This window comes from Phyllostomus hastatus, unplaced genomic scaffold, assembly GCF_019186645.2.
Source record: "Phyllostomus hastatus isolate PE091 unplaced genomic scaffold, TTU_PhHast_1.1 phas_scaffold_93, whole genome shotgun sequence".
Classification (NCBI taxonomy): Eukaryota; Metazoa; Chordata; class Mammalia; order Chiroptera; family Phyllostomidae; genus Phyllostomus; species Phyllostomus hastatus.
In genome coordinates, this window is record NW_025334042.1 from 15,616,251 (window position 1) to 15,635,411 (window position 19,161).

The 19,161-nt window shown below is 37.7% G+C and overlaps 1 protein-coding gene and 1 pseudogene across 10 annotated transcripts in view; both read left to right on the forward strand.

Moving 5' to 3' along the window:
- The window catches only part of LOC123812769, a 68,065-nt pseudogene extending 64,894 nt beyond the window's left edge, over window positions 1-3,171 (forward strand).
- R3HDM2 (R3H domain containing 2) overlaps window positions 1-19,161 on the forward strand; it is a 159,727-nt gene that overhangs the window by 64,907 nt on the left and 75,659 nt on the right. Inside the window, exon 1 of one of the 10 annotated variants that reach the window (XM_045829615.1) lies at window positions 3,113-3,212. The exons of the other annotated variants lie outside the window; for them this stretch is intronic. The gene's annotated coding sequence lies outside the window, so the exon portion shown is untranslated. Of the gene's footprint in view, window positions 1-3,112; window positions 3,213-19,161 lie in introns of those variants that run through there. 10 annotated transcript variants of the gene reach the window in all.

Below are 19,161 nucleotides of genomic sequence, written 5' to 3' on the forward strand. Positions count from 1 at the left end.
GTTGTATGAAGAGGCAAACCGTGTTTACCTATGCCACCATCTTGACTGGAAGTCTCTAGATAGACTTTAAAACAAAGGCTATAACAAAAGACTAAAAAGGACCCAGTCTTTCCACTACTGGATATTGATGGACAGTGTTCATCGGTAGATGAATGAATAAAGAAGTGATGCATACATGCAATGTAATATTACTTAGCCATAAGAAGAGTGAAATCTTGCCATCTGCAACAACATGGATAGACTTAAGAGGCTGCTGTGCTGAGTGAAATAAATCAAACTTAGAAAGATAATGCCAGTGATTTTACTGATATTTGGAATCTAAAATACACAAAAAATGAACCAGCAGAAAAGAAACAGACTGATAGATAATAGAGAACTTTTTGGCAGTTGCCAGATCAGAGAGGATTGGAAGATGGGTGAAAAAGGTAAAGGGATTAAGTACAAGTTGGGCATTACATAATAGTCACGGAGATGTAAAGTACAGCCAGAGGATATAGTCAGTAAGATTATAATAAGTTTGTGTGGTGTCAGATAGGTACTAGATTTATTGGGGTAATCACTTGGTAAGTTACATAAGTGTCTAATCATTGAGTTTTATGTCTGAAACTAATATAATATTGTACATCAACTATAATTGAAAAATAAATCCCTGGCTAAGTGACTCAGTTGATTGGAGCATCATCCCATTCACCAAAAGATTGACGGTTCAATCCCTGGTCAGAGTAGGGACCTAGACTGTGGGTACACGCCCCCAGTCAGGGCATGTACAGGAGGGAACCAGCTGATGTTTCTCTCTCTGTGTCTGTCTTCTTTACCCTCTCTCTAAAATCAATAAAAATATCCTCAGGAGAGGATTAAAAGAGAAAAAGAAAAATATTTAAATATAAAAATACATGAGCTGGTAGAATATTTTTTCATTTCTTATTTCAGTGGGGAGGCGTTAAGATTCATGCTATAAGTTTATTGGCAAACATCTAATATGTTGAATTCACAGTTTGATCCATTTTGTAATGAGTACACCTGATAAAATGTTTCATGGATTAACTAAACATCCTTACTTATTAAGCAGTTGGTATCTTAATATAAAGAAAGGTGTGGCAAATCCAGATACAAAGTACATAGTCATCATAACTAGTAACCACGATTTGTTTTCCACTGAAAATGGCAAATAACTTCCTTGGGCCCTCATAGTGACTCCTTTGGACCACAAAGGTTGTGAACCTCCGAATTCTGCCCCAACATTACGTAAAATGTGCAGAGACTGAAAGTGGAGGAAATGGTAGTATCAAACCAAGTCCCACATTTTTTATGACCTTGTTTCCCTGTGTCACAAGAGCTGATAGAATTAATCACCATGAAACTACCACTACAAGATACGTTAAAGGCAGGATAAAACTATACCAGATGGAAACTTAGATCTACATAAAAGAATGAGGAAAAGCATACATCTATATAAAAAATAGTAGGTTTTTAAAAAGCCACTTAAAAGATAATTAACTATAACAAAAGCAGTAAAACTGTATTGTGTGATTTATAACTTGTGCAGAAATAAAATGTGTGACAACAATTGCCCAAAATGTTGGGAGAAATAAAATAGAAGTGTACTGTTCTAAAGTTCTTACATGAGCAGTGGTACATTATTTGAAGGTTGATTGTGATAAGTTAAAGACATATACCCAAATCCTAAAGAAACCACAAAAGGAGATAAAACTGAATTATAAAAATGCTTAGTCTAAAAGACATCCAGAAAAGAGATGAGCTGATTGGACAAATAGAAAACAAATAGCAAGATGGTGGGTTTAAATCTAACCATATTAGTAATCACTACAATTAGTAGGTGGGAATTATCAGATTGCATTTAAAAGTAATACCTAGGTAAGTGCTATCTATAAGAAACCCAGTTTAAATATATTTAAAGACACAGACTGAAAGTATAAGGATGGAAGAAGACACACTATGCAAATACTAATCAGAAGATAGGAGTTACTACATTAATATTAGACAAAGGTTTTACAGCAAGGAATATTATCCATGAATATAGATGGTTGTTTCATGATGGAAAGAGGGTCAGTTCTTTGAGGGGACTATCATAAATATTTATGCATTTAATAACAACTTCAAAATACATGAAGCATAGTAAAACAGAAAGGAGAAAAAGAACCCACCAGTTGGAGATTTTCAACACTACTCTCTCAATGATTGATATAGAAATTAGACCAAAAAAATCAGTAAATACCTGAACTATTTGACATATACAGACTTACTCCTTCCTACAACTGCATGGTATATATTCTTTTCTAATATTAATAGAATGTTTGCCAAGATAGACCATATTCTGGGCCATAAAAATTTCAATAAGTTTAGGATTTAAATATACAAAATATGTTCTTTTTATCATAAAGGGCTTAATTTAGGAATCAGTAACAAAAAAATATCTGGAAAATTCCTGAGTCTTGAGAGTCGCCATGGTTTCTTGCTTCAACAGTGCTTGAACTGAACCGGCACTCAACCCCCATCCCAGCCAGCCACTCACATCCATCCTCTACCACCTCCTCACAGCACCCTCAGCTGGCCTCCCGCCACTGCTCCAGTGCAGCAAAGCTGCATCTCCTTAGCTGCCCATCATGACATCCACATCCACCTTTCAGGTGCACCAGAACTACCACCAGGACTTGGAAGCTGCCATCAACTGCCAGATCAACCTGGAGCTCTACACCTTCTACATCTACCAGTCTGTGTCTTACCACTTTAACCACAATGATATGGCTTTGAAGAGCTTGGCCAAATATTTTCTTCACCAATTTCATGAGGAGAGGGAACATGCTGAGAAACTGATGACTCTGCAGAACCAGTGAGGTGTCTAAATCTTCCTTCAGGATATAAAGAAACCAAGCTATGATGACTGGGAGAATGGGCTGAATGCAATGAAGTATGCATTATACTTGGGAAAAATTGTGAATCAGACACCACTGGACTTGCAGAAACTGGCCACTGAAAAAATGACCCTCATCTATGTGACTTCATTGTGACTTCCTACCAGAATGAGCAGATGAAATCTATCAAAGGAGTGGGTGACCTCGTAACCAACTTGTGTATGTTGGAGTCCCTGAAACTGGCATGGCAGAGTATCTCTTTGACAGACACACCCTGGGAGACAGTGAAGGGAGCTAAGCCTTAGACTGGCTTGCAGCAGCCACCTGGCCACCAAAGCAGTACGTGCATGTTGGAGTTACCTTTACCTTTTCTATAACTTATACCAAATCTTCCACTTATGTCTCCATTGTACCATTCCTTCAGATACAGTAACTTGGTACCCCCCCCAAAAAAAATTCCCAAATATTTGGAAATTAAATGTTCTGAATTAGACATGGGTCAAAAAAGAATAAGGGAAATTAGAAAATATTTTTAGAAGAATGAAATGAGAATATGACATAGCAATATTTGTGGGATGCAATGAATGTAGTACTTACAAGGAAATTTGTAACATCAAATGTTATATTAGAAAGATTTAAAATCATTGACCTAAGCTTCCACCTTAAGAAATTAGGAAGAAAAAAAAAAAGCAAACTTAACATCATGTAAGCAGAGGAAAGGAAATTGTAAAGATTAAAGCAAAGATCATTGAAATAAAAATAGAAAAGCAATAGAGATTATCAATAAAACCAAAAGCTGATTCTTTAAAATGATGAACAAAATCGATAAACTTTTAGCTAGACTTAGAAAAGCAAGGGAGAACGCATTACTAATATCAGGAATGAGAGATGGAACATTACTGATGATTCTATAGCTATTATAAAGATAACATTGGATACCTCAAACCATTCCATCCCAGTAAATTTGACAGTTTACATTAAATGGACAAGCTTCTCAAAAGATGCAAACTGCTAAGGCTCAATAAAAAAGGAATAGATAACCTGAGTAGGCCTGTATCAGAGAAATTGAACCGTAGCTTACAATTTTACCACAAAGGAAACTCTAGGCCCATTTGGCATCTTCACTGCTGATTCCAACAATATAAGGAAGAATTTATACACTATTTTTATATAAGCTTTTTTAAAAATATATTTTATTTTTTTTTTTTAAAAGATGGAAGTGAGGGAGATAGAGAGAGAGAGAGAAACATCAATATGCAGTTGTTGGGGGTTATGGTTATGGCCCAGGAATGTACTCTGGCTGGGAATCGAACCTGGGATACTTTGGTTCCCAGCCCACACTCAATCCACTGAGCTACGCCAGCCAGGGGCTATATAATCTTTTGAAGAACTTAGAAGAGGAGGAAATACTTTCTAACTCATTTTATGTGCCCGACTTACTCTGATACCAAAACCAAAGAGATGAGAAAACTACAATACTGATTATGAATATAGATGCAAAAATCCTTAACAAAATTTTAATAAATTGAAGACAACAATATATCATGACCAATGTTGTATCCCAGTATTCAAGGTTGATTTAGCATCAACATTCAAATAATGTAATGCACTGTATTAACAGGCTAAAAAAGAAAATAACATAATTATCTCAAAAGAGACAGATAAAGAGTTTGAGGAAATTCAACTTTTGTTTGTGTTTAAAAGTCAACAAAGTAGAAAAGAACTTCCTCAGTCTAATGGAGGTATCTTTGACAAACCTACAGCTAATACTGTACTTAATGATGAAGTACTCATTTCTTTGCCTCTAAGACAAAGGCAAGAACGATTGCTCTACGACTACTTTTTATCATAGTGCTAAGGATTCTCAATAATACAATAAAGTAAGAGTGGTGTTGGGGGATTAATAAAAGGTATAAGCTTGAAAATGAAAAAATAAAACTTTTCCTGCTGCAGAGGATAGCATCATGTATATAAGAAACCACAAGAAATTTATAAGACTAGATTAAATAAGTATAGGAAGTATAGGAAGGTTATAGAATATGGTCAGTATATAAAAGTAAATTGTTTACTCCTCTGGCTGTGTGGCTCAGTAGATTGAGCATTGACCCTTGAACTGAAAGGTTGCTGGTTTAATTCCTGGTCAGCACACAAGTCTGGGTTGTGGGCCAGGTCCCCAGTTGGGGGCATGCAGGAGGCAACCAGTCGATGTTTGTCTCACACATCGATGTTTACCTCCATCTCTTCCTTCCTCCCCTCTCTCTAAAAATAAATAAAAATTTTTAAAAAGTTAATTGCTTGCCTATATACCAAGAAGAGCAATCTAAAATTGAAATTGATGAAATAAATCATTTACAAATAGCATAAAAGTATGAAATTCTTAGAGCTAAATTTGACAAGACACATGCAGTAGCCATATACTGAAAACTATAAAATATTGCTTATGGATGAGAAGATTCATATTGTTAAAGATTTCAGTTCTTCACAGATTGATCTATAGATTCAACATAATCCCAGTCAGTTGACATACTGACTCTAAAATTTATCTGCCAACATAAAAGGTTCAGAATAGACAAATTTGAAAACGAAGATCAAAATTGGAGGACTTACACTACCTGATTTCAAGACTTACAAATATTTGGTAATGCACATGGTATGCAAATAAATATAGATCAGTGGAAAACTATAGAAGTTCAGAAATAGATCCATAAGGTGTTATCTATTTATTTTTGACAGTTGCCCAGGCATTTCAGTGGGGAAAGGATACCTTTTTATAAGTGGCCCTTAAACAATTAGATAACCATTGTAAAGAAAGAAAAATCTTTTTTCCTATTCTTCCATGTTCTCACCTGAGTCTCTAAAAGAGAGACTAACAAGAAAAAAAGGTTTATTAGTGTATATTGCATATATATGAGATCTGTCTAGAAGGTACCCAGCCATGTAATATGAAAAATAGAGATATGTATTGAAAAAGATACAAGAAGTATTGTACATAGGACAATGATGCCTCAGTCCTCTTTAAAGTAGACACCTTGGGAACCCACGCAGTTCTCCCAGTCGCTATCAGCTGCCCCATCATGTTTTCCTTAATTTCACTGATGGTCTGAAATCTCTTCCATGTCAAAGGTGATTTTAGTTTTGGGAAAAGCCAGAAGTCACAGGGTGCCAAATCCAGGCTGTAGGGCGTCTGAATTACGTGGGCGACTTGATGTTTCACCAAAAACTTCACCAGATGCATGCATGAGTAGGCACATTGTTGTGATGAATCTGCCAATCACCAGTTGCCCATAGCTGAGACTTCCTGAGTCACCGACTAGTTTCCAAGGAGGCATGTTCAAGCTTAATGCAAAATTTGTTGCAGATTCATTGCTCTACTTGCTCAGTCATTTTGAATGTGATGGCCACACAGTATGCTGAGTATACATGCTCACTCAATGGTGTCTTCCGCCCCACTAAATGGTACAGTGAAGTTGTCATTGTTCATGCATACACATTCCAGTCTACTCTCCTTGGCTGCCAGGTAACATTGATGTCACACAAACTGTCCTCGTTATATTAACAATGGCTGGACTTTTTCCAGACAGACCTCACACATGGGAGAAACTCATGGATGAGTAACTCAAAAGTTTGGTTAGAACTTAGGTTTATATAGCTAACATCTTAACAGAGGAACAGTAAATTTTTAGAGAAGTAATAAGGAAAATGACCTGGAGTCTCTAGGGGAGACCAATTGTGAGAAGGCAGATATATGTGAAACTAATCATATATAAAGGCTAGTTAGTAAAGTTTGTTATGGAGTGTCCTCTGGTATTACCTCCAGGCTAGTAAGGGTTGTCTCTGTGATTAACTTACATCCTTTCAGGCAAATGGAGGCAGGACAGAGTTTCTCTGTTTCTCGGTTTCTTTCTGCTCAAAATAAAACTTTCCCAAAGTGAAGTTTTGGGTGGCAGTTTTTGTCTTTAAAAAAAACCAACAAAACCTCCATCCTGACACCATCAACAGATTAACTTAAACTGGATCATAGACTTATATTTAAGGAGTGAAAATGATTAAATTACAGAAGAAAACATCTAAGAAAATCATTGTGATTATAGGTTAGGCAAAGATTTCTTAGCTGGACACAAAAGCACAAAGTATAAAAGAAAAATGTTGAATGTTTTGATTGTATCAAAATATAATTGTTTTATAAACATGATAAAGAAAATTAAAAGACAGTCTGTAGACTAGCAGAAAATACAAGTTTAAGAAACTGTTTATATGGAGGATATATGAATAACTCATAATTCCACAATTAGAAGAAAACCTCATTTTAAAATGAACAAAATACTTTGCTAAAGAAGATATGGGAGTTGGCAAACATGAAAAGATGTTCAATATTAATCACAGGAATATGAAAATTAAAACTACAAGATACCACTACACAACTGTTAGCATGGCTCATCTTAAAGAATGTGACCCAAAAAATGTTGGTGAGGATGTGGAGCACCTTAAATACATATATATGTTACTGTTAGAAATATAAGATGGTACAACGACTTTGAAACACTTTGGCTTTTTAAAAAATTAAATATACATCTACCATAGTGACACATTCATCCCACCGAGGAAATGAATCCATATGTTCACATCAAGACTTGTACATGTGCCCTGGCTGGTGTGACTGAGTGGATTGACTGCTGGCCTGCAAACCAAAGCGTTGCTGGTTCTATTCCTAGTTAGGGCACATGCCTGAGTTGAGGGCCAGGTCCCCAGTTGGGGGCGTGCAAGAGGCAACCACACATTGATGTTTCTCTCCCTCACTTTCTTCCTTCCCCTCTCTCTAAAAATAAATAAATAAAATCTTTAAAAAAAAAAAACAAAACCTTGTACATGTTTACATCAGACTTTCTTTGTACAGGTTAAAAGTTGTAAGCATCCCAGATATTATTCAACAGGTAAGTAGATAAACTGTGGTTTATTATACAATGGGGTACTTCCAAGCAGTACAAATGAACTGGTATTGATAAACTAGGATGTGATATTGTAAAAGCTATTAATTTTTAAAAAGTTTTTGACAGTCTGTTGGGTATAATATGGTATTTCCTCATTTTAATTTGAATTTGTTTAATTACCAATAGAAAATTAACTCTCTTCACTTTCATTATTGGCCTTTTGGTTTTCTACTTTTGAGTCTTTACAAACTTTTTTTTTATTGATGACACTATTATAGATGTCCCCCATTTTCCCCTTCTTTGCCCACCTCCATCCAACATCCATCCCCCGCACCCTGCCTTCACTATACTGTTGTCTGTGTCCATGGGCTATGCATAGATGTTCTTTGGCTAATCTTGTTACCTTCTTTATCCACACCCTCCCACATCCCTGCCTTCTGACATCTGTCAGTTTGTTCCATATATCCATGCCTCTGGTTCTGTTTTGTTCATTAGTTTATTTTGCTCAGATTCCACATCTCCACAATCATTAGATTCCACATATAAGTGAGATCATATGATATTTGCCTTTGACTGGCTTATTTCACTTAGCATAATATTCTCCAGGTCCATCCATGCTGTCATAAAGGGTAAGTAAGTTTCCTTTTTCACAATTGCATAGTATTCCATTGCATAAATGTACCACAACTTTTTTGTCCGCTCATCTACTGATGGGCACTTGGGCTGTTTCTAGATCTTACCTATTGCAAACAGTATTGCTACAAATATAGGCTTGCATATATTCTTTCTTTTTTAAAATATAGTTATTGATCATGCTATTACAGTTGTACCAATTTTTCCCTGTTTGTCCCCCTCCACCTGGTACCCCCATTCCCTCCAGCAATCCCCCCTCCCTTAGTTCATGTCCATGGGTCATACATATAACTTCTTTGGGTACTCCTTTTTCTGTACTGTTCTTAATATCCCCTCTGTCTATTTTGTACCTACCAACTTGTACTTCTTAATTTCTTCCCCCTTCCCTCTGTTCTCCCCCTTCCCCTTCCCAGCTGATAACCCCCCAAATGATTTCCATATCTATGATTCTGTACCTGTTCTGCTTGTTTAATTAATTTCTTTTTAAAAAATATTTTTTTTTATTTATTTTCAGACAGAGAGGAAGGGTGGGAGAAAGAGAGGGAGAGAAACATCAGTGTGTGGTTGCCTCTCACGTGCCCTCTACTGGGGACCTGGCCTGCAACCTAGGCATGTGCCCTGACTGGGAATCAAACTGTCAACCCTTTGGTTCACAGGCCTGTGCTCATTCCACTGAGCCACACCAGCCAGGGCTGCTTTTTTAGGTTCAGTTCTTGATAGTTGTGCATTTGTTGCCATGTTAATGTTCATAGTTTTGATCTTCTTTTTCTAATATTGTTACCTTTAACATTTCATACAACTGACTTGGTGATGATGAACTCCTTTAGTTTTACCTTATTGAGGAACACTTTATCTGCCCTCAATTCTAAGCGATAGCTTTGCTAGATAGAGTAATCTATGTTGTACATCCTTGCTTTTCATCACTTTGCATATTTGTTTCCAGTCCCTTCTAGCCTGCAAAGTTTCTTTTGAGAAATCAGCTGACAGTCTTATGGGAACTCCTTTGTAGGTAATTGTCTACTTTTCTTTTGCTCCTTTGAAGGTTCTCTCTTCATCTTTAACCTTTGGCATTTTAATTATGATATGTCTTGTGGCCCTTTTTGGGTCCAACTTGTTTGGGACTCTGTGCTTCCTATGATTTGGATATTAGTACATTTGGAGATGTCCCAGAAGCTCCTTACTCTCTATATTTTTTTTTATTCTTTTTTCTTCTTGCTATTCTGATTGAATGCTTTTTTCTTCCTTATGTTCCAAGTCATTGATTTCAATCTCAGCTTCATCTCCTCCTCTCTTGGTTCCCTGTGGATTCCCTGTTGATTCCCTGTGGATTTTTCTGTATTTCCCTTAATGCAACCTTCATTTCTGTCTGGGTCGTTTTTATGCTGTTCCATATCCAATGATTTCTTTGAGCATCATGATAACCAGTATTTTGAACTGTGCATCTGATAGGTTGCTTATCTCCATTTCATTTAGTTCTTTTCCTGGAGTTTTGTTCTGTTCTTTCATTTGGGCCATATTTCTTTGTAGTCCCAATTTAGAGCCCTCCCTGTGTTTGTTTCTGTGTTAGGTAGAGCTGCTTTGACTCCCTGTGTTAGTAGCATGGCCTGTTGTAGAAAGGGCACCTGTAAATTGTGTGGGGTGGAGCCTTAGGTAGTTGCCTCAGTGGGGCAGCCTGTTTCACCACTTGTGGCTCTGTATGGGGGAAGGCTCAGAGAGAGGACAACACTGCTGCCTGATGTCTGGAGATTGCCTGAGAGGAAGCTGTCTAACCAGCACTCACCCCCTTCTCAGTCACTTCACTTTTCTCCCCTTCTCCTGGTATGCCTCTTGTGGCCTTTGAACTGTTGCCCTGGTGCTGAATCCCAGAGGGGGTGGGTCTGCATGAGTCCATTGTGGGCGCTTTAAGAGAAATCTCTTGAGAATCCTTGGTTTTTTCCACCACCCCAATCCCCACTGGTTTTTGCAGCCAGAAGTTATTATCTTTCTGGCACAGAAACCATGGTCTTTGTGGTCTGGTCTGGTGCTGGTGCTCCTGTGGTATCCCTCCAATTTTTATCTACCACACATGAATGTGGGACTGCCTCTCCATGCCTCTGCATCTCTGCTCCTCCTACCCTCTGGATGAATGTGGCTTCTTTCAATCCTTGGTTGTCAGACTTCCATGCCCCTTAATTTTCTGATGAATCTGGGGAAAATTTGTTTGTGATGTAGTTGTGGTTTTTGCTGTAGTTGTGTGCAGAGGCGGAGCATGTTTGTTTACCTATGCCTCCATCTTGGTTGAAGTCTTCGGGTTGCATGTATTCTTTCCGATTATTTTGGGAGTGTTAGGATATATTCCCAGAAGTGGAACTGCTGGGTCAAAAGGTAGTTCCATTTTTAATTCTTTTGAGGAAACTCCATACTGTTTTCCACAGTGGCTGCACCAGTCTGTATTCTCACTAACAGTGTACACTTTTCTCCACATCTTCCCCAGCACTTGTTTGTTGATTTATTGATGGTAGCCATTCTGGCTAGTGTGAAGTGATACCTCATTGTAGTTTTAATTTGCATCTCTCTGATGAATAGTGAGGATGATCATTTTTTCATATGTCTCTTGGCCATCTCTGTGTACTCTTTAGAGATGCATCTGTTCAGGTCCCTTTCCTATTTTTTAATTGGGTTGTTTGTTGACTTGTGTACATGTTGGAAATTAACCCTTTATCAGATGTATCATTGACAAATACATTCGTTCTCCCATACAGTGGGTTCCTTTTCATTTTGTTGATTGTTTCTTTTGCTATGCAGAAGCTTTTTAGTTTGATGTAGTCCCATTTGTTTCTTTTTCTTTTGTTTCCCTTGCTCTAGGAGATGTATTGGCAAAAATACTGGTATGAGTGATGTCTGAGATACGCTGCTTATGTTTTCTTCTAGGATTTTTATGGTTTTGTGACTTACAGTTAAAGTCTTTTATCTATCTTGAGTTTATTCTTGTGTATAGTGTAAGTTGGTGGTCTAGTTTCATTTTTTTGCATGTACCTGTACAATTTTCCCAACACTACTTACTGAAGAGACCGCAACAAAAAAAAACAACAGAAGCACTAAAAGACATTAAAATTGATGAGTTCAAAAACTGTTTTTGACCAGTGGGAAAAACTTCTTGATAGGTGTATTACATCAAACAGAGTACTTTGAAGGTGACTGAAGTTTAAACATGTAAGAATAAATACACAATTTTTATAATAAATTCCAGTTTTGGGGGGCCCTCATGTATTTGCTTCTGAAAGTTTCAAGGATTTTTAAAAATTTTTTAAAAATTTATTTTAGGAAGAGGGGAAGGGAAGGAGAAAGAGAGGAAGAGAAACATCATGTGTGGTTGCCTTTCACATTGCCCCCACTAGCAACCTGGCCTGCAACCCAGGCATGTGCCCTCACTGGGAATCGAACGATCAACCTTTTGGTTCTCAGCCCACACGTAATCCACTGAGCTACACCAGCCAGGAAGGATTTTCTTTTTATATATATGTTTTTAATCCACCTGAAATTTGTTTGTGCATGGTATTAATAGGACCTGACTTTTTTCTGTATGCATAACTAATTGCCCCCAAACCACTTGTTATTGAATATTAATTATGCCTTCTGTAATATAATCAAGTTTTTGGATATATGTGGGTCTGTTCTAGGATCTCTATTTTTTCCCATTGCTCTGCTCAGTTTCCACATGTTTTAATTATTATATTAGAAGCTTACACCTAGTAGGGCAACCTTCTCTAACTTGTTGATTTAATTCAAACTCCATTGGTAGATTTATTGGAATTGTACTGAATTATATGTTAACATAGAAAGAACTGGCTTATTTGCTATATTTGCTTTTCAGTTAGAGGTATGTTCTATAACTCCATTTGTTTGGGTTTTTTATTTCTTCAATAGTGTTTTATAAGTTTTTCATAAAGCTGTTTTTCTTTTATTAGATTTATCCCTAAGTAGTAATGGTTGTTATGTGTATGGGTTCTCTCTTACCTATTGTTCTTTGAGTATAGATGCATTGTTAATTTTAGTACATTGGTATTGATTTAGCTGAGCTTTTTTTAATGCCAAATGGTTAGTTCTTAGATTTTTTTGGATTCTACACAGTTGCATCATTACATTTAGGACAGTATGTATTTCTAGTTCTTATACCTCTTATTTCTTTTTTATGCCTTACTGCTTTTGTCTAAGCCCTCCCATTCAAATATTGACCTTAATGAATGTTCTTTCCTCTTGAGCCTAGTAATGATGCTAGCTGCAACTTACTAAATTGTGTACTTTGCACCACTTACTGTATGAGTGATTTGTTTCTGTTTTCTGTAATATCTTTACAGGCAGGTGCATTTATCCCCATTTTATAGATAAGGTTCAAAGAAGTAGAATACCATAGCTTGCCAGTTACATGATTAGTGAATAGTAAGCCTGAGAATTAGTCAGTGTTAGTCCTGTGCTTTACCTTGAGGAAAATTTCTCAGTGAGAAGTGGAAAGCCTTGCTAAAATGAAATACTGACAATATCTATGAACTCTTCGTCTGCTGTGTGCTATAGAAATTGTATATACTCCTTCAGTACTTACCATTCACGGACCTTACATATTGCTTCCTTTTATATCCTAATGTGAATGAGCACTGTTGGTTTTTAGTCTTAATTATGACTTAATTCAGAGTATGTCTTATTACATAAGCAGATTTTACCAGCATCACCAGCAGCTTCCTGTTCTACATCTTCTCTCTCATTTTATTATTGTGCTTTGGACATCTGTCATAGTTTTATTTGCCACCCAAATGGGGGAAAGTTTTGGAAGTTTACCTAAAGCCTCACTCTCCCCACTCATTTAAACTTTTTAAAAAAATTTTCTTATGGTAGATCTAAACATAAATACAATAGAGCAGCGATTTTCAATCAGTGTGCCACAAGAATTTTTAAAATATGCAATATCTGATTCTTTAGTCATGGACACTGACCTGTTTTTTCTTAGATTGTCAAATAAAAAAAAAACACCAACACAATAATAGCCTTTTGATGTGAACGAATCAAAATTATACCTATTTTTTTGTCAAATCAGCAAAAAATATATTTTCTGTTGTGCCACAGAATTTTATTTTATTTTTAATATATATTATTGATTATGCTATTACAGTTGTCCCATTCCCCCCTTCATTCCCCTCCACCCTGAACACCCCCTCCCACTGACATTCCCCCCCCTTTAGTTCATGTCCATGGGTTATAAGTTCTTTAGCTTCTACATTTCCCATACTATTCTTGCCCTCCCCCTATTTTCTACCTACCATCTATGCTACTTATTCTCTGTACCTTTTCCCCCTCTCTCCTCCTCCCACTCCCCTGTTGCTAACCCTCCATGTGATCTCCATTTCTGTGGTTTTGTTCCTGTTCTAGTTGTTTGCTTAGTTTTTTTGTTTGTTTTTTTTTTTTTAGTTTTAGGCGTGGTTGTTAATAATTGTGAGTTTGCTGTCATTTTACTATAGATGTTTTTTATCTTCTTTTTCTTAGATAAGTCCCTTTAACATTTCATACAATAAGGGCTTGGTGATGATGAACTCCTTTAACTTGACCTTATCTGGGGAGCACTTTATCTGCCCTTCCATTCTAAATGAAAGCTTTGCTGGATAGAGCAATCTTGGATGTAGGTCCTTGCCTTTCATGACTTGGAATACTTCTTTCCAGCCCCTTCTTGCCTGTAAGGTCTCTTTTGAGAAATCAGCTGACAGTCTGATGGGAACTCCTTTGTAGGTAACTGTCTCCTTATCTCTTGCTGCTTCTAGGATTCTTTCCTTCATTTTAATCTTGGGTAATATAATTATGATGTGCCTTGGTGTGTTCCTCCTTGGGTCCAACTTCTTTGGGACTCTCTGAGCTTCCTGGGCTTCCTGGAGGTCTATTTCCTTTGCCAGAATGGGGAAATTCTCCTTTATTATTTGTTCAAATAACTTTCCACTTGTTGTTGTTCTTCTTTTTCTTCTGGTACCCCTATAACTCAGATGTTGGAACGTTTCAAGATATCTTGGAGGTTCCTAAACCTCTCCTCATTTCTTTAAATTCTTCTTACTTCATTCTTTTCTGTTTGGTTATTTCTTTCTTCCTTCTTGTCCACTCCAATGATTTGAGTCCCAGTTTTCTTCCCATCACTATTGGCTCCCTGTGCATTTTCCTTCATTTCACTTAGCATAGCCTTCATTTGTTCATCTAATTTGCGACCAAATTCAACCAGTTCTGTGAGCATCTTGATCACCAGTGCTTTGAACTGTGCATCTGATAGGTTGGCTGTCTCTTCATCCCTTAGTTATATTTGCTGTGGAGCTTTGATCTGTTCTTCGTTTGGGCCATTTTTTTTTTGTCTTGCTGCCCCTGTTATGTGGGGTGGGGGGCGCCTTAGGTGTTCACCAGGGTGGGGCCACCCAGTTGCTGGGTTGTGACGCTGTATGTGGGGGTGGGGTCCGAGAGGGAACAGTGGTGCTTGCTCCACTCTCGGTCAGATTTCAGTCCCTTCCACTGCTTTCCCCAAGCAAACCGGGCTTTTCTGGTGCTAATTCCTGTGTGGGTGGGCTTGTGCATGCTCTAGGACCCCGTGGGTCTCTCCAACGAACTCTCCTGTGAGGCAGGGAGTCTCTCCCAGCACCTCAACCCCCACAGGTGTCCCTAGTTGGTGCCTGGAGGTTCTATTTCCCAGCACTGGGACCCTGGGTTGTTCGGTCTGTCTCTTTACCTAATTTTGCCTGGTTTATCTGCATGCAACTATGGAACCGTTGGTCAGCCAGCCACCTTGCACATAGTGCCTCACTTCAAAATTGCCTTCTTGCTGGGTCTGCTCATTGCCACCCTGCACCTGGGGTCTGCCAGCCGCCACCTGCATGCCCAGGGTCCACCTTCTGCGGTCTTGCGTGCCCAGGATGCCTTTCGTGCCAGGTGCCACCACTTTTTGTGCTGCAATCCCTCCCTGTGCAGCTGCTTAACTCTGTCCTTTCTACCAGTCTGGATGAATGTGTCTATTTTAACTCCTTGGTTGTCTGACTTCCATACAGTTTAATTTTATGTCAGTTATGGTTGTTATTTTGTTTCTAAATCATTGCCCTTATTTTGGTTGCTCGAGGAGGCATAATGTGTCTACCTATGCCTCCATCTTGGCCAGAAGTCCTCAGAATTTTAGTAATTAGTTCATGTATACCATGAGATGAGAAAGGTCAAAAGTCACTGCAATAGAGAATATTGTAACAAACTACCAGAAATCCAATATTCACTTTCAAACAATCCACACATACAATTTTTTGTTGTGGTTAATTGAAGTTGAATATTTCTTAAAGTTTTTATTTGTTTATTTTTAGAGAGAGGGAAGGAGTGGGAGAGACAGTCCCAACTGGGGACCTGGACCACAACCCAGGCATGTGTCCTAGCTGGGAATCAAACTGGTAGCCTTTGGTTCACAGATGGGCATTCAATCCACTGACTCACCAACCAGGACTGAAGTTGAATATTTTAAAGGAAATCCACTTGTCATTTCACCTGTAAATATTAATTCAGGATGCATCTATAACTAATAAAGATTTTTAAAAAATAACAACTATGCCTACTTCTGGCAAAGATGGAGACATGGGTAGATATACATCCCTTCCTCACACAACCAAAAGAAGGATAACAACCAACTTAAAAACAAAACAAAACAAAAAAACAACCCTGGAACTGCCAGAAAATCAAACTGCATGGAAACCCAACAACCAAGGAGTTATAGAAGAAATATTCATCCAGACTGGTAGAAGGGGTGGAGATGGACAGCTGTGGTGGAGAGGACGCACGACAGGGTGGCGGCTGGCAGACCAGGCATTCCTACATTCACGTGCAGATAAACCCAGAGGAGCAACTGAGGAGTGAGGTAGGCAGTGCAATTCAGGATTCCACCATGGTAAACTAAAGCCTCAAAACCACTGGCTCTAAAAATCTGTGGGGGTTTCAGCAGAGGAAAAAACTCTCAGTCTCTCAGAAGAGTCCGTTAGAGCGGCTCGTGGGATCCTAGACTATAAACAAACCTACCCACCTTTGTATCAACACCAGAAGGGCCCAATTCACTTGTGGGTAGGGGGAGATGTGACTGAAATCAGGGTGAGAGCCAAGCAAGTGGCATTATTCCATCTCTGATTCCTCTCCTACATACAGCACCATAATGCAGCAACATGGGTTGCACCACCTTGGAGAATACCTAAGACTCAACCCCTTACAACATAGCAGGTGCATGGAGACAAATATGGCCCAAATGAAAGAACAGATCAAAGCCAGAAAAAGAACTAAGCAACAGGGAGATAGCCAACGTATCAGATGCAGAGTTCAAAACACTGGTAATCAGGGTGCTCACGGAAATGACGGAGTATGGACGCAAAATAAAGTAAGAAGTGAAGGCTATACAAAGTGAAATTAAAATATACAGGAAAACATCAAAATAAAGGAAAAAAAGAAAAACCAACAGTAGAAGGAGGGAAACTGGGACATAAATCAACGGTTTGGAGCAGAAGGAAGAAATAAACATTCAACCGGAACACAATGAAGAAACAAAAATTCAAAGAAATGAGGAGAGGAACCTCCGGGACATCTTTAAATGTTCCAACATCCTAATTATAGGGGTACCAGAAGGGGAAGAGGAAGAGCAAGAAATTGTAAACTTACTTGAAAAAAATAATAAAGGAAAAACTTCCCCAATCTGGCAAAGGAATTAGACTTCCAGGAAGTCCAGGAAGCTCAGAGAATGCCAAAGACATTGGGCCCAAGGAAGCATATACCAAGGCACATCATAATTACATTAGCCAAGATTAAAGATAAGGAGAGAATCTTAAAAGTAGCAAGAGAAAAGGAGACAGTTACCTACAAAGGAGTTCCCATAGACTATCAGCTGATCTCTCAAAAGAAGTCTTATAGGAAAGAAGGGGCTGGAAAGAAGTATTTGAAGTCATGAAAGGCAAGGACCTACATCCAAGATTACTCTGTCCAGCAAAGCTATCCTTTAGCATGGAAGGTCAGATAAAGTGCTCCCCAGATAAGGTCAAGTTAAAGGAGTTCATCATCACCAAGCCCTTATTATATGAAATGGTAAAGAAACTTACCTAAGAAAAAGTGATAAAAAATATGAACAGTAAAATGACAACAAACTCACAACTATCAACAATTGAACCTAAAAGAAAACCAAACCAAGCAAACAACTAGAACAGGAATAGAATCATAGAAATGGAGATCACGTGGAGGGTTAACTGCAGGGAGGTGGAGGAGAGAATGGGGAAAGGGTATAGGGAATAAGAAGCATACTATTTTGGTAGGTACAAAATAGACAGGGGAAGGTTAAGAATAGCATGGGAAATGGAGAAGCCTAAGAACTTATATGTATAACCCATGGACATGAACTCAGGGGAGGCAGTGCTGGTGGGAGGAGCGGTACAGGGTGGAGGGGTATAAAAGGGAGAAAAATGGGATAACTATAATAGCATAATCAATAAAATATACTTAAAATTGTGTATAATACTCTCATGTATTTTTAATTCCTACAGTATCTGTAGTGATTTTTTTCATTTCCATTATTATGTGTGTTCTTTTTCAGAACACATAATATTTATTATGTTATTTATCTTTTTATTTGTCTTTTTAAAGAATTAGCTTTCAGTGTCTGATTTGTTTTTTATCTTTAATTTCATTGATTTCTGCCTTTTATTATCTTCATTCGAACTACTTGCAATTTATTTTATTATTATTATTTTATTTTATTTTTAAATATATTTAAAGTAGAAAATTAATAACATCTTCCTACTTGCATTGGCTAGCTTGGGCTACCATAACAAAATACCACAAACACAAAATTATTTCTCACGGTTCTGGAGGCTGGGAAGTCCAAGATCAAGGTGCTAGCAATGTGGATTTCATTCTGAGGCCTCTCCTTTTGGATTGTAGGCAGCTGTTTTCTTGCTTCTTGTTCACATGACTTCTTATGTATGCTGGGGGAGACAGAGAAAGAGCAAGATCTTTGGTGTCTCTTTTTAAAAGGGTACTAATCGTGTTGAATCAGGACTCCATCTGTATGACCTTACTTAACCTTAATTAATACCTCAGAGGCCTGTTCCAAAGCAGCACTGGATTAGGGTTTTAACATATGAATTTTGGAAGGACACAGACATTTAGTACATAATACTGCTTGTCTAATATAAGCATTTAGTGCTATCTATATGTTTCCCTGTATGTACTTAATTTAATTTATATCCCACAAATTTTTATGTGTTTGCACCCTTGTTCAGTTCAAAATATTTTCCAGTTTCCTTTGACCTTTGGATTATGTAGAAGTGTGTTTTTTAACTTTCAAGTGTTTGGAGATTTCTCCTATATTTTTCTTATTGATTTCTATTTTAATTTCACCATGGTCAGAGAACATACTCTGTATGATTTTAGTTCTTTCAAGTTTGTCAAGGTTCTTTTATGACTCAGCATATATGGTCTATCGTGTTGAATGTTCCCTGAGCATTTGAAAAGATGTATTCTGTGTTTAGTTGGAATGTTCTAAAAATGTCAATTAAGTCCTGTTATTTGATGACATTGTTCAGTTATACATCCTTGCTAATTTTTGGTCTAATGGATTTGTCCCTCCCTGAAAGAGAAGTATTGAAATATTCAAGTGTAGTTGTGCAGTTGTCTGTTTTTCCTTTCAGTTCTCAATTGTTTTGTGTATTTTGAAACTTTTATTA